The 12,301-nt window shown below is 35.9% G+C and overlaps 1 protein-coding gene across 1 annotated transcript in view; it reads right to left on the bottom strand.

Annotated features, from left to right (window-relative positions):
- The window catches only part of NEGR1 (neuronal growth regulator 1), an 842,061-nt gene that overhangs the window by 505,427 nt on the left and 324,333 nt on the right, over positions 1-12,301 (bottom strand). The window lies entirely within an intron of this gene.

Below are 12,301 nucleotides of genomic sequence, written 5' to 3'. Positions count from 1 at the left end.
AGTAATCAGGTGGGGTTTTTTGTTTGTTTGTTTGTTTGTTTTTTTAGTAGAAGTCTTTTCAATTATTGTAGCCTAAAACCTTAGCACTGGTATAAAATGTATTATATTTTTTCCCATGGAACTTTTCCACAGGAAGAATACTTACTTTTATTAACATTTTATAATTAACTTTATTACCTATATTCTGAAATAAAAATCACTTGGAATCAATGAGAACAATCTCAATTATATTCTAATTCAAACAGAGAAAAAGGAAAGGATCTGTATATTATTAGGTCACTGGAAAAAGACAGATGGCAACATCTTTTGAATGCCTACTCTGAATCAGACACTTGGAGACATTTTTCATATAACTAATTGATTTTTAAAATTATTACAGCAGTCCAGGGTGTTAGGTATTATTTTATAGTTCTCACAGAATGAAAATGAGGCTTAAGGAGATAGACACTTAACCAAGTTTACAGCCTTTTATAAATATCAGAGCTGGAAGTCACTTGACATCAATCTATGCCTATGCCACACTAAACTACTTAGGAGAACACAAGCAATTATTATTTTTAAAGGGAAAATCACCCAAACTATTACTAAATGAGAAAACATATTCAGAAGATTTTAACCTGGTCATTTCTAGCTTGTACTCCCAGGGGAATTCGGTCATTCATTGTATCATTTATTAAACATTTATTTTACCCCCAATTACATGCCTGTCCTTGTTCTAGTCACTAAGGATAGGGCAGTAAGATCGATAAGATCCATACTCTCATGGAGCTTGCCACAACCTGCTAGACCCTGGAACATTAAAATAGATGCCTATCTTTCCTACTAGTTTAGTGTTTCTCAGCCTAGAATGATTTTTTTTTTCTCCAGCAGATGTTTGACAATGTCTAGAGATATTTTGGGATGCCACAACTAAGGAATGATACTGATATCTATGATGTTGAGGACACTATTTTAAGTCCATTCAGGCCGCTTTTACAAAATATCATAAACTGGGTGATTTATAAACAAAAAGCATTAATTTCTCACAGTTTTGGAGCCTCGAAAGACAAAGATAACCTCACTCAGATTCTGTCTATTGTGGGCCCGCTATTAGTGGCCATGTTTTCATTGTTACAACCTCACATGATGGAAAGGGGGGAGAGGTTTTTATAGGGTCTTTTTTTTTTAAATATATTTTATTGATTTTTTACAGAGAGGAAGGGAGAGGAGAGAGCTAGAGAGCTAGAAACATCGATGGAAGAGAGACATCGACCAGCTGCCTTTTGAACACCCCACACCAGGGATGTGTCTGCAACCAATGTACATGCCCTTGACCGGAATCGAACCTGGGACCTTCCAGTCTGCAGACCGACGCTCTATCCACTGAGCCAAACCAGTTTTGGCTGTAGGGTCTTTTTGATAAGAGCACATTCATGAGGGTTCTGTCCTCACAACCTAAGTGTATCCCAAAGGCCCTAACTCCTAATACCATCACATTGGGCATTATGTTTCAATATATGTATTATGAGGGACAGAAACATTCAATCTATAGCAGTCAACAATATTCCTAAACATCTTACATCTTATAATACATAGGACATTTTCTCCCTTTCTATAACACACACACACACACACACACACACACACACACACACACACACATTACATGGATCACAATGTCATTAATGCCAAGTTGAGAATGTCTCTCCTAGGTGTGTATGAAGACACCTTTATTTTTGAGTGTGTATGATGTGTGTATTAGTTTTCTTTCAGTTGCTATAAAGTACTATAAATAGAGTGGCTTAACATAACACAAACTTATCTCTCAGTTCTGTAGATTAGATGTCCAATATAAACTGTGAAAATTAACATGTTGCCAGGGCTATGTTCCTTTCTGGAGCCTTTAATCAAGAATCCATTTCCTTATCATTTCCATCTTTGAGAAGCTTCCAATTTTTGTTGGCTCATGATCTCCTTTTCTGTGTTTAATGGGGGGTTCTACATCACATCATTATGACCTACTTCTACAGTCATCTCTCTCTCTAACTGTCTTCTTCTCTCTCTCTTTTCTACTGTTAGTCACATTTGTGATTTCATTAGGCTCACCTGCAACATCCAAGATGATATCCCTATGATGAGATTAGGTGATTTGCAATATTAATCCCCTTGTTTTGCAACCTCACATAGATACAGGCCCCTGGGTTATTTCTGGGTGCCATTACTCTGCTTACCACAAGGAGGAATGCATATACAACTTTCAGCAAAGTTATTTGCAAGGAGTGGGTACTGAATTAAAATGGCATTCCATGAATTAAACTGAATGCATCTTCTATGTCCTTTTAAAATGGGCCACTTTTACATAAAAGGGTCATAGTATAGGAAAAACAATTCATATGTCTTGCCTTACTCTACACTGATAAAGAGCTCTGAAATAGTCTTAAGTCACCAACCATGCCATTTTAAAATGAGTCCATCCACCAACTTGCTCAAATCAAAACCTGGAAGAATGGGTAAAATACGTGAGAGGACATTTTAATTCCCTTATTTTTGCCCATTTTAAATATTAACGCTTTACATGAATTTGGCTTTAGGAACTTTGGTTATAATTTTTGTAGCTAAGACTGTCTGTTCCATATAAATATTATGTTCTCAAAATAACATCCTGAGGAGAAAAAAAAATTGCAAAATGTGGTATCTCATTTATTATTTCTTCACTACAGCATGGTCTGCATTTGTGAAAACATGGGGATTAGCAGAGGATAAGGATGCTATGACCTGAAATGAAAATAAGCAACCTAAGTCATGAATGCCTAACTAATCCTCTTAATTTAAAATTTTTCCTGTTATGTCAGCATTCCTGGTGTTATGCCCTAAAGATAACATCAATACATTAAGTCAGAGCTTAAGCAAAGTGATTGACATAAAGCTGGAGAAAAAAAAATAAACCTCTATTGAGTCCCTAACATTTGTCAGGCACTTTCCTGAATATTTGAGATTAAGACCCAGTTCTTAACCTCCAGGAGTTCACTGGGGTTCTTATTTGAGTCCACATATAGATTTAGGGAGTTTGTGATCATTCTGTTCAATAAAAAAGCTTTGTAAAATGTTAAGGATATATTATATATATATATATATATATATATATATATATATATATATATATATTTCCCCCCCTAGAGACCACATCTACCATCTTCAAACAGATTCTCAAATGGATTGATTGGAAAATGTTTAAAAACCATTGATTAGTCTAGATGCAAACGTACTAAAGTGGGTTAGAACTATCTCTGACAGCCAAGTGTAGGTGCAAGGTCCACTCTTCCCAAGTCTCTGTATATTCTCTCTACATAACTAACTAGGAGATGCTGAAGGAATGGGAAGTGAGATGGTGTGAGGCAGAGAGACTTGGGGACAGAGAGTCAGTCTGATTCTGCAAATTGAACTTCGCCACCAATTTTAATTATGTAATTTTCCTCTTGGCGCTATACATAATTAATTCTTATTGTCTGCTATAAATCCTAAGATAAACAATATCATCAGCAGATTCAAATTTTCTCCTCTACTAACTTTTATCTTTGTCCTACATAAAGGTTACAAGAGGCATGCCATTTAGAATTTAGTTAATGAAAACACAAAATCTTAATTGCGCTGGTGTAATTTCTTAACTACACACATAACTTAGGGACAAAAGCAGTGAAATAATATTATAGATTAAATCTTATTGCAATAAACTCCAAGGGGAAGACAAAGTATTGCAACAGACTTAGATTTCACTTGCAGGGTTTCTCAAAATAAGTGGACCAGCTAAAGGGTGGTAATCTTTTATTTATAGATAAATGTTTCATGCTGATAGTGTACATTGCATTGGGATTTGACAGGTATTACACAGTTATTGTCTTTTTATTTAAGAAAAGAACAAAGATAATCTAAAATAGGCAACATATATAACTAGTTTACAATGTAACACACTAAATAAAACTCAGAATTTCTACCAAGGAAATAAAAATGTGAACATTCTAAACTTTGAGATATCAAACTATCTGCTTCAAGAGCTAGAATGAATATTTATTAATAATTGAAGAGACTTTTCAAGGGCAGCAACTTTTGATTAGAGGGGTAATTCCTTCAATATCTGTCAATTTTATTTTTTCTTGCTATTTCACACTTCTCTTTCATTTGTAAATAACAACATATTGAAAGTTGATAAGAAAATACCACCAATATTTCATTCCCTCTGTATTGTAGGCTGTACATTATGAATTTTACATAGTTTGATGAACAATACAATTCTAATATAAGATTGTGTTAGACTATATTAAATTTTCATATACTAATTTTTCGTTAGGAAAACATGATCCCTACACTTACAGAAAAAAAAAAAAGTTCTTCAATGAAAAAACTGTTCATTGAAATTTAACTTCTTTTATGCTGCTGCTTAATCTCAATCACAGAAAAATAATGGCCTATAACCTTTTCTAAAGACTATATTTTTAAAAACAAGGATATTTACCAAAGAAAAAAAAATGCCTATCTTGGAAAAAGTGCCAAAAAGAAAATTTTGTTGAAATTTTATTTTAATTAACTTTACTTTGTATAGCCCTTAATACTTAAACCAATAGCGTAATTAATGTCAACCAGCTTCCAGATAAAAATGAAGTAATGGTTTCCAAGAATTTGTCCTGATACACTGCCATGTAACCATAGCAATTGTAGCCAGACTGAAAAAAAAAAAATTAAAAACACCATAAAATAACCCGCCTGAAAAATACATTAATTTTTTTTTAATTTTTACAAAATACTTCACTGATTATAAAAGCCTACCTCATTTAAGTCTAGATTAATAAATCTGAATTTTTCTGTGAGGGTATGTTTAAGGAAATAATTTTACTGAAGTCTAGATCACAAAAGACATCCAAAGGATTTATTTTTCTCAAGTTTCAATAAGTAGGCATAATTGTATAATTGTTCTAAGTTGTTTAGATACCAGATTATGATCTGTCTGGACATCAACAACACTACCTCAAATATTCCAATAAATTAAATGCTTCTAACTGGATAATAACAATGAGAGTCCAATTAGCTAAAAAAGCATATGTCCTAAAATGCTTAACATTCCTTTCTTCCAAACTTGCAAATCTGGACATTTCAGATCAAAAGAAAGAGAAAAATGTGAGGTTGTAGGTATGGTTCCAGTGTTATTACTACATCATTGTGGGGAAAATCTGTAGGGCAAATACAACCATATTTAAATCATCTAATCTACTCAATTGGTCTTTGACCCACTGATTAGTATTTACCTATTGATTAGTCTGTATGAGCTCAGTATATTTTGGCTCCCATTGAATTGGGGTAAGCAAAGAGATACTTATGGTAGAATAAGTAGAAAATTCCTGCAGAAGGAATGCGTATGAATAAGTATCCTTATCCATGTAACCTATTTGATATCAACTACTTGATATCACTTATAACCTAATTTTAGAAAGTAAATGATGTAATACATTTGTATCATCCCATATAAGGTGATCTTAGAAATTTATCTCTGTTATCTAGTTGATGCAATAAAGATATGGATCATACAGAAAAACTAAGTCACTTTTAGGGAATAGTATTTTTAATATTTTCTTAAAAATAGAGTTCATGGAGACAGAGAACAGACAGGTGGTTGCCAGAGGTGAAAGGGGGAGAAATGGGTGAAAAGGGTTAAAGGTTCAAATGTCTAGCTGTAAAATAAGTCAGAGGAATGCCATGTACAGTAAGGTGACTATTGGAGAAAGTCATCTAGAGAACGTGATGATATTGATAGCTTGGCTCTGGATCTGAACCTGGGCAGTCTCAGGGTCATTACCCCTCCACTGTGCTTTGAATGTAGGTTCTGCCCACTGTTCCCACACTAGGAGCTGTTACAAAGATATAGCCTTGAGAATAAGGTGTCATTGAAACTGGCTGCACTTAATACATGACTGAACTTTACTATCCTTATTAACTGAACCTCTATATAAACTTTTAATGTTCTGGCAAAAGGGTCTGGAAATCTACTTGTCTTGCAACCACATAAGACAAGCCTTGTGTGTAAGTTCCCCTACTCATTATTAAACCTTCCAACTACCTACCACTCTGCCTCTATTTTGGTCTCTCCTTTCCCTCCATATACCAAGACCAGTTTAAGATTTCCCAAAGTTTCAGAGCAACAATGACTACAATATATATATACATATACATATACATATACATATACATATACATATACATATACATACACATACACATACATATATATACACACACACACACATATATATATATGGCTAAGTGACCATCTGGCCATCTGACCAGCTGGTAGGTATGACACACACTGACCACCAGAGGGCAGATGTTCAACATAGGAGCTGCTGAGCTGCAGTGACTTAGCAGCAGCAGTTCTCAGGTGAGGCACCCTGGAACCAGAAAGGAGGGAGCCCTATTCCTTGTGGGACCAGATGATTCCACCAGGCTACAGGACCCCACCTGCCAGAAGGGCCCTGCTCACTCCACAAATGCCCTTTGAGGGACCTCAGGAGGTTGGTTCCAGGGTTTGCCCAGTTCCATCCACTGGCCACTTTCTAATTAATTTTCTTTCACTGTGCACAAATCAGTAAACTGGGTTACTAGTAGTTAATAATACTGTACTGTACTTTTAAGAGTTGCTAAGAGATTAAATCTTAAAAGTTCTAATCACAGAAAAATGAATCTGTAGTTATAGATGGGCCTAGTCCTGAGCCATCACTACATTCAGCCAATGACCATTTTGACATTTTGGAGCTCTATAAAACTTCCTCATGCTGATAATTTTCGTTTGTTCATTTTTTTAGCTTGTTGAAATTATGAAATATTTACTGTTGCAGAATAATGACTTGACTTTTCTACTATATTGGACATTTTAATGTGTTTTTTTTACCATTATAACTTGTTAGTTCTTTAGGACTTTAGAGAAAGGCAGGCCTATGCCTTGTGATGCTGTGTTATTGCCCATAGCTCCACTTGGAACAGAAAGAAGTGTGGTGTCTTCCTCTTCCAGCATGTACCTTGTCAAGGTATTATGATTCATGAAAAGGATGTTAACATTAGATTAAGATGTGCTAGACTTTACAGAATATGGCTCTATCCTGAAGTCTTATGGAATAACTACTCCCCAGATATTCGTTAATAAGTATAATTTTGAAATATCTGTACCTAAATTCCTATTCTAAGATCCACTGAGGGAAATAATATTTGTTGAGGTTTGACTCAGGAAGGACAGATTCTAAGATTTACTCATAGATGAACTAGCATCTTATTGATTTTATCTTCCAATTTTTAAATAATGTTTTAACTTCCCTGAACTTTGGCTATATAGGAACATGTTATAAGGAACAATCTTATGAAAGAGTGCTTTGAAAACTAAACACTTCCTGTGGAGTTGTTCCTCATAGTTAGCAGTGATATTCTGAGATGACTCAGTAGAAATCCTTCTCCACTCTGAGTAACAAGATCAAGGTAGTAAGAATATAAGTTTTAACCTTATGGACCATAAAATGAATAACTGATCCTGTTTCCCTTGCTGTGTCAGCTGCTATAAATCTTAGAATTTTTTTTTTAACCAATCTTCAAACATATATAGAAGTCATGTTCCAAATTTTATGATTTAACCTTATAATTTGCTTCAGATTTCTCCTATTTATCTTGATTTACTTAATACTTCTTTATAAGCTGCTTTAAATCCCTTTCTATATAAAACAGACTGTTAATAATAAATTATGTTTGAATGTGTTTTCTTTCTACTCTACAAAGCCTTTCTCAAAAACAATGAGTAAGCCTAAGGCAAGGATCTAACATCATCATAGTTTAAAATCTTTGGGAAGTGAACAATGAAATGAGATGGAGTTGACAGTACAGGATATTTATTAAGGAATATTCTTGTGATAAATTCCTGGAGAAGGAAGAAAGTGGGATTGAACAGAGCAAGATAATAAACTGTAGTACATACTGCTCAACAGCTTCAGCTGCCTAAAGCCAAATGGCTCATCAGAGTCACTTCCCTTAGGCTAAAAGAGAGGGGCCTTTATATTCTTGTTTAATCAGTCATCAGATACTGGTTGTTCCAGGCAGAGGTGGTTCTCTAGGTTACTTCAAAAGGGTTGACCATTAAATAGCATTTACTAATGTCATTTGCTTGATATCTTGCAAGCCGATCCTTATAAAGAGAAGCATAGCACACCATTTATCACTGAACAATTAGGTAACTTGATTTATTAGCATCATCCTACCTAATAAAAGAGTAATATGCAAAGAAACCATCGCTCTGCTCAAAGCCACACCCACCAACCACGCCCACCAGCCAATCAGAGTGAGTATGCAAATTAACACCAAACAAAATGGCTGTAGTCACAGAGAGCAGTTGAGAGGCTTGGGTTTCTCAGGTAATAGAGGAAGCCAAGCTTTATACAACCTGGCCAGCCTAGGCCTCCACTCAAGGCTACAAAGTTTTGATTATAGAAGATAAATACTAAGAAAAATGGTTGCAGCCATGGAACTGGAGAGTGCAGGCTAGGGTTGCTCCCAGCAAAGGAGGAAGCCAAGCTTTCCACCTGCTCTGGCAAGCCTAGGCCTCCACTCAATGATACAAAGTTTCAATTATAGAAGGTAAACAAATCCAAACAGAAATGGCTGCAGCCATGGAGCAAGCAGGAGGCTTGGCTCCGCTCCAGGCTACAAAGTTTCAATTGTAAAAGGTAAATAAATTCCAGATACCAGGGCTTCTGCTTGGGTTGCTAGGGGGCATGGCCAGCCTGCAGAACACCACAGGCCCCTTGCCCAGGCCACCTCACACCCCAAGGGAACCCCCAATCTGATCCAGGACACCCTTCAGGGCAAACCAGTCGACCCCACCCATGCACCAGGCCTGCAAGAGAAGTCAGTTGAGAGGGACCAGGTATGCAGGGGAGAGCAGTTAGAGGTGATCAACCCTGTAGGGGAGGGCAGTTAGGGGTGGCCAGACTGGCAGAGGAGGGAAGTTGGGGGCAAACAAGATGGCAGGGGAACAATTAGACACCAATCAGGCTGGCATGGGAGTGTTTAGGCCCTTTAGGGGGTGATCAGCTTGGCAGGCAGAAGTGGTTAGGGGCAATCAGGAAGGCAGGCTGGTGAGCAGTTGGGAGCCAGCAGTCCTGGATTGTGTGAGGGATGTGCGAGGGATGTGCAAGGGATGTGTGAGGGATTTCCTACACTGGGATCAGGTCTAAACAGGCAGTTTAACATCCCTCGAGGGGTCTCAGATTGGAGAGGGTGCAGGCTGGGCTGAGGGACACATCCCACCCCATGCATAAATTTTGTGCACCTGGCCTCCAGTCCTATATAACAAAAGCCTAATATGCTAGGTGTCCAGTAGTCTGGTAGGCTGTTTAACTAATGAAAGAGTAATATGCTAATGATGTGCTAAGGTGCTCACCCTCTCGCTATGATGTGTACTGACCACTAAGGGGCTGATGCTCTGACCAATAGGTTAGCTTGCTGCTGGGGTCCAGCTGATCAGGACTGAGCAAGATAGATCAGATACGTCCTGAAGCCCTCCCACAGTCCCTCTGTGGTTGGCCATCCTCCCACATTCCTCTCTGGCCCTAATCATGCACTAGTGGGATCCCTCAGCCTAGCCTGTAACCTCTCACAATCAGGGACCCCTTGGGGGATGTCGGAGAGCTGGTTTCAGCCTGATCCCACAGGCCAGGCCTAGAGATCCAACTGGTGCACAAATTCATGCATTGGGTCTCTAGTATTACTTATAAGTAATTTTATTCATTGAGTCTGTTAGCTAATTTCTAACCCTTTAAGCAAAATCCAAATTCACCACATTCTTCAAATTCCATGAGTACATGCATTGTTCGGCTCAGTTGAAAGAAAAACATAGAGATAAAAAAAAGTACACTTGCAGAGTAAATACAAAATGCTACTTATTAATTTGTATGGTGTACAATGGAAGCGTTCCACAAGTGCTATGAATATATGTTTTTAATTTTTTAACTGAAATCCCTTTTTTACCTTTCAAATCAAAAGCTAATAATCACACTGGATTTTTTACTTATTTATCTTTTGGTCATCTGTCTTTTTGGTTTTGACTGCCAAGAATCTTAAGGTCTTTTGAGGCCTCATCTTTCTAATGAGAACATTAGAGTTTAAAGAGGCTTGATAATTACCCATTTCATGAAGAAAATTTTCAGAATTAGAATCCAGGTTTTCCAACTCATATCCCAGTGTTTTTCACCCTCATTGCTCTATTCATTGATATTAATAGCTCTAATAAATCAATAGCTCCAACAAATTTCCCATGCACAATGTCTGCCTTGGCATGATATTCTGTTTATTTTCCCCTTTCTAAAATGATTTTAAGTAGCTTCTTTGAATACATAGTTGCAACAATTAAAGATGACTTTATTTATTCATTCTTTAATCAGCCAATGTTTGTTTGACATCAGTGATTACTACTCTTCTTTCAATTGCTAAATTTCTTTATCTTGGTGAGTAAAGGCTTAACAAATTGTATGGCAAAGAACATACACTTCAAACTATCCAGATACACTGAGCACCAGGCAACAGAACAAATTTAGAGACTGAAGAGTCGAGCACGCCAGTTTATTTCCGTTCTTTGAGAGGAAATGTAGATTAAGCAGGGTTGGCTTTTCATGACATTTGCTTAGTTCTTGAATTGACTGACAAGCCTATTAATGGATTCCCTGAACTTTATTAATGTAATTGGAAAACTGCTCACATGCCAATCAACTTCTAATAAGTAATTATGTTCATAAATATGTAAAATTATTAGCTTTTAATGTGTCCCAAGCACATACTTTCAACACAGTGACCATTTTTTTCTTCTAGAGGAACAAAACACTGGTAAAATATTCAATGAGTGTGTTCCAAATATGTATTTCCTGGAGTGGTACTTAAATGTTCACTATCATCAAATGGCCAGCAAAAAAAAAAAAAAAAGACTGCCAGAGTAAGGCATGCAACAGCTTTAAAATTGTGTGTAATATGAAACAATCTATGTAACATAAGGTTATAAAGAAATCTTATGGAAATCAAACGAGTTTCTAGCAGGGTTTATATATCCATAGTCTGGTTTAAAAATCTCCACCTATAATAACATGGAACAAGAAAGAAAGAAAAAAAAAATGAAAGAGGGATATATCCACTATCTAAAATACATCAGTTAAGTCTACAATAAGCAAAAAGTCTGTATCTCAAGTCACTCAAATATATTATTGTCCAAGTTTACTTTTTCTTATGTAATAGGAATCTTTTGTAGCTAGAAACTCAAGCCCAAGGGCACTGAACTACACAAGAGAATCAGATTTGGCCTAGATATAGAATAAATGTGTTTCTGACTTATAACCTCATGTCAGTTTTTGAACTCCTGCCCTGTGGAATCTCTGGATAATCTCTGAATAAAGGTGGACTTTGGTGAAAAATACTATTTTCCCCTATGCTTTTAAATAAGGGGCTTCTCACAGTGAGCATGATCATAATAAGAAAAGGCATTGAGAAAATTCACTGATTTAATTTTCCATTATATTTTCTTCCTTAAAGTTAACAGCTTAATTAATAAGTTTAATTTTATCACAAAGTTAAAATATTTACTAATAACTGAAGCTTTTTGAATTCAGGTTTATTTTTATATAAGGAAATAGATTAACAATATTTTCCCAATGTAAGCCATTTAAATACATTAACATTTAGTGTTAATTATTGGAGGGGTTAACTCTGAGGTAGTACAAATACCTTGCTTACTAAGCATTCCTGTTAGGAATAATACATGTATTTATTGGTACCACATTCTCAAACAATTGTTACTAATTTCACTTAGAAATGCTGCAATGTCATATTGAGTTCCACAACATAATATTTCTATGCAACCAAACCATGATTAATCTAAAATGCACGAGGAAATAATGTAAAGGGCAAAAATATACATTTTCCATTCTGTTTGCATTATAATTTCTTTTTTGAGAAGCATTTGTGTTTAGAATAAATGTGCCCTTACATTGCAGTGTGCAAGAAAAATAACATAATTTGATGATTCTGTTTATATTTAGAGATTGCAAGTTAGCTAGCATGATTTATGATCTACTGAAAGTACATCAAAGTAGAAAGCATTGTGTACAATATTTTTTCAATTACTCTACATTTAAATTAAGTATTTCTAGAAGGCTGCTTCTTTTCATTGAACGTTAATCAAAGTAACAGAAGCTGGATTGAGACAGAGGGTTGAAAACCTGGGGAATTGCTTTTAAAGAGTTCTCCTTCATATTTT

Source organism: Pipistrellus kuhlii, unplaced genomic scaffold (assembly GCF_014108245.1).
Source record: "Pipistrellus kuhlii isolate mPipKuh1 unplaced genomic scaffold, mPipKuh1.p scaffold_m20_p_2, whole genome shotgun sequence".
NCBI classification, from domain to species: domain Eukaryota; kingdom Metazoa; phylum Chordata; class Mammalia; order Chiroptera; family Vespertilionidae; genus Pipistrellus; species Pipistrellus kuhlii.
Note: the sequence above shows the minus strand (reverse complement) of the source record. Positions and strands in the feature narration are given on the sequence as shown.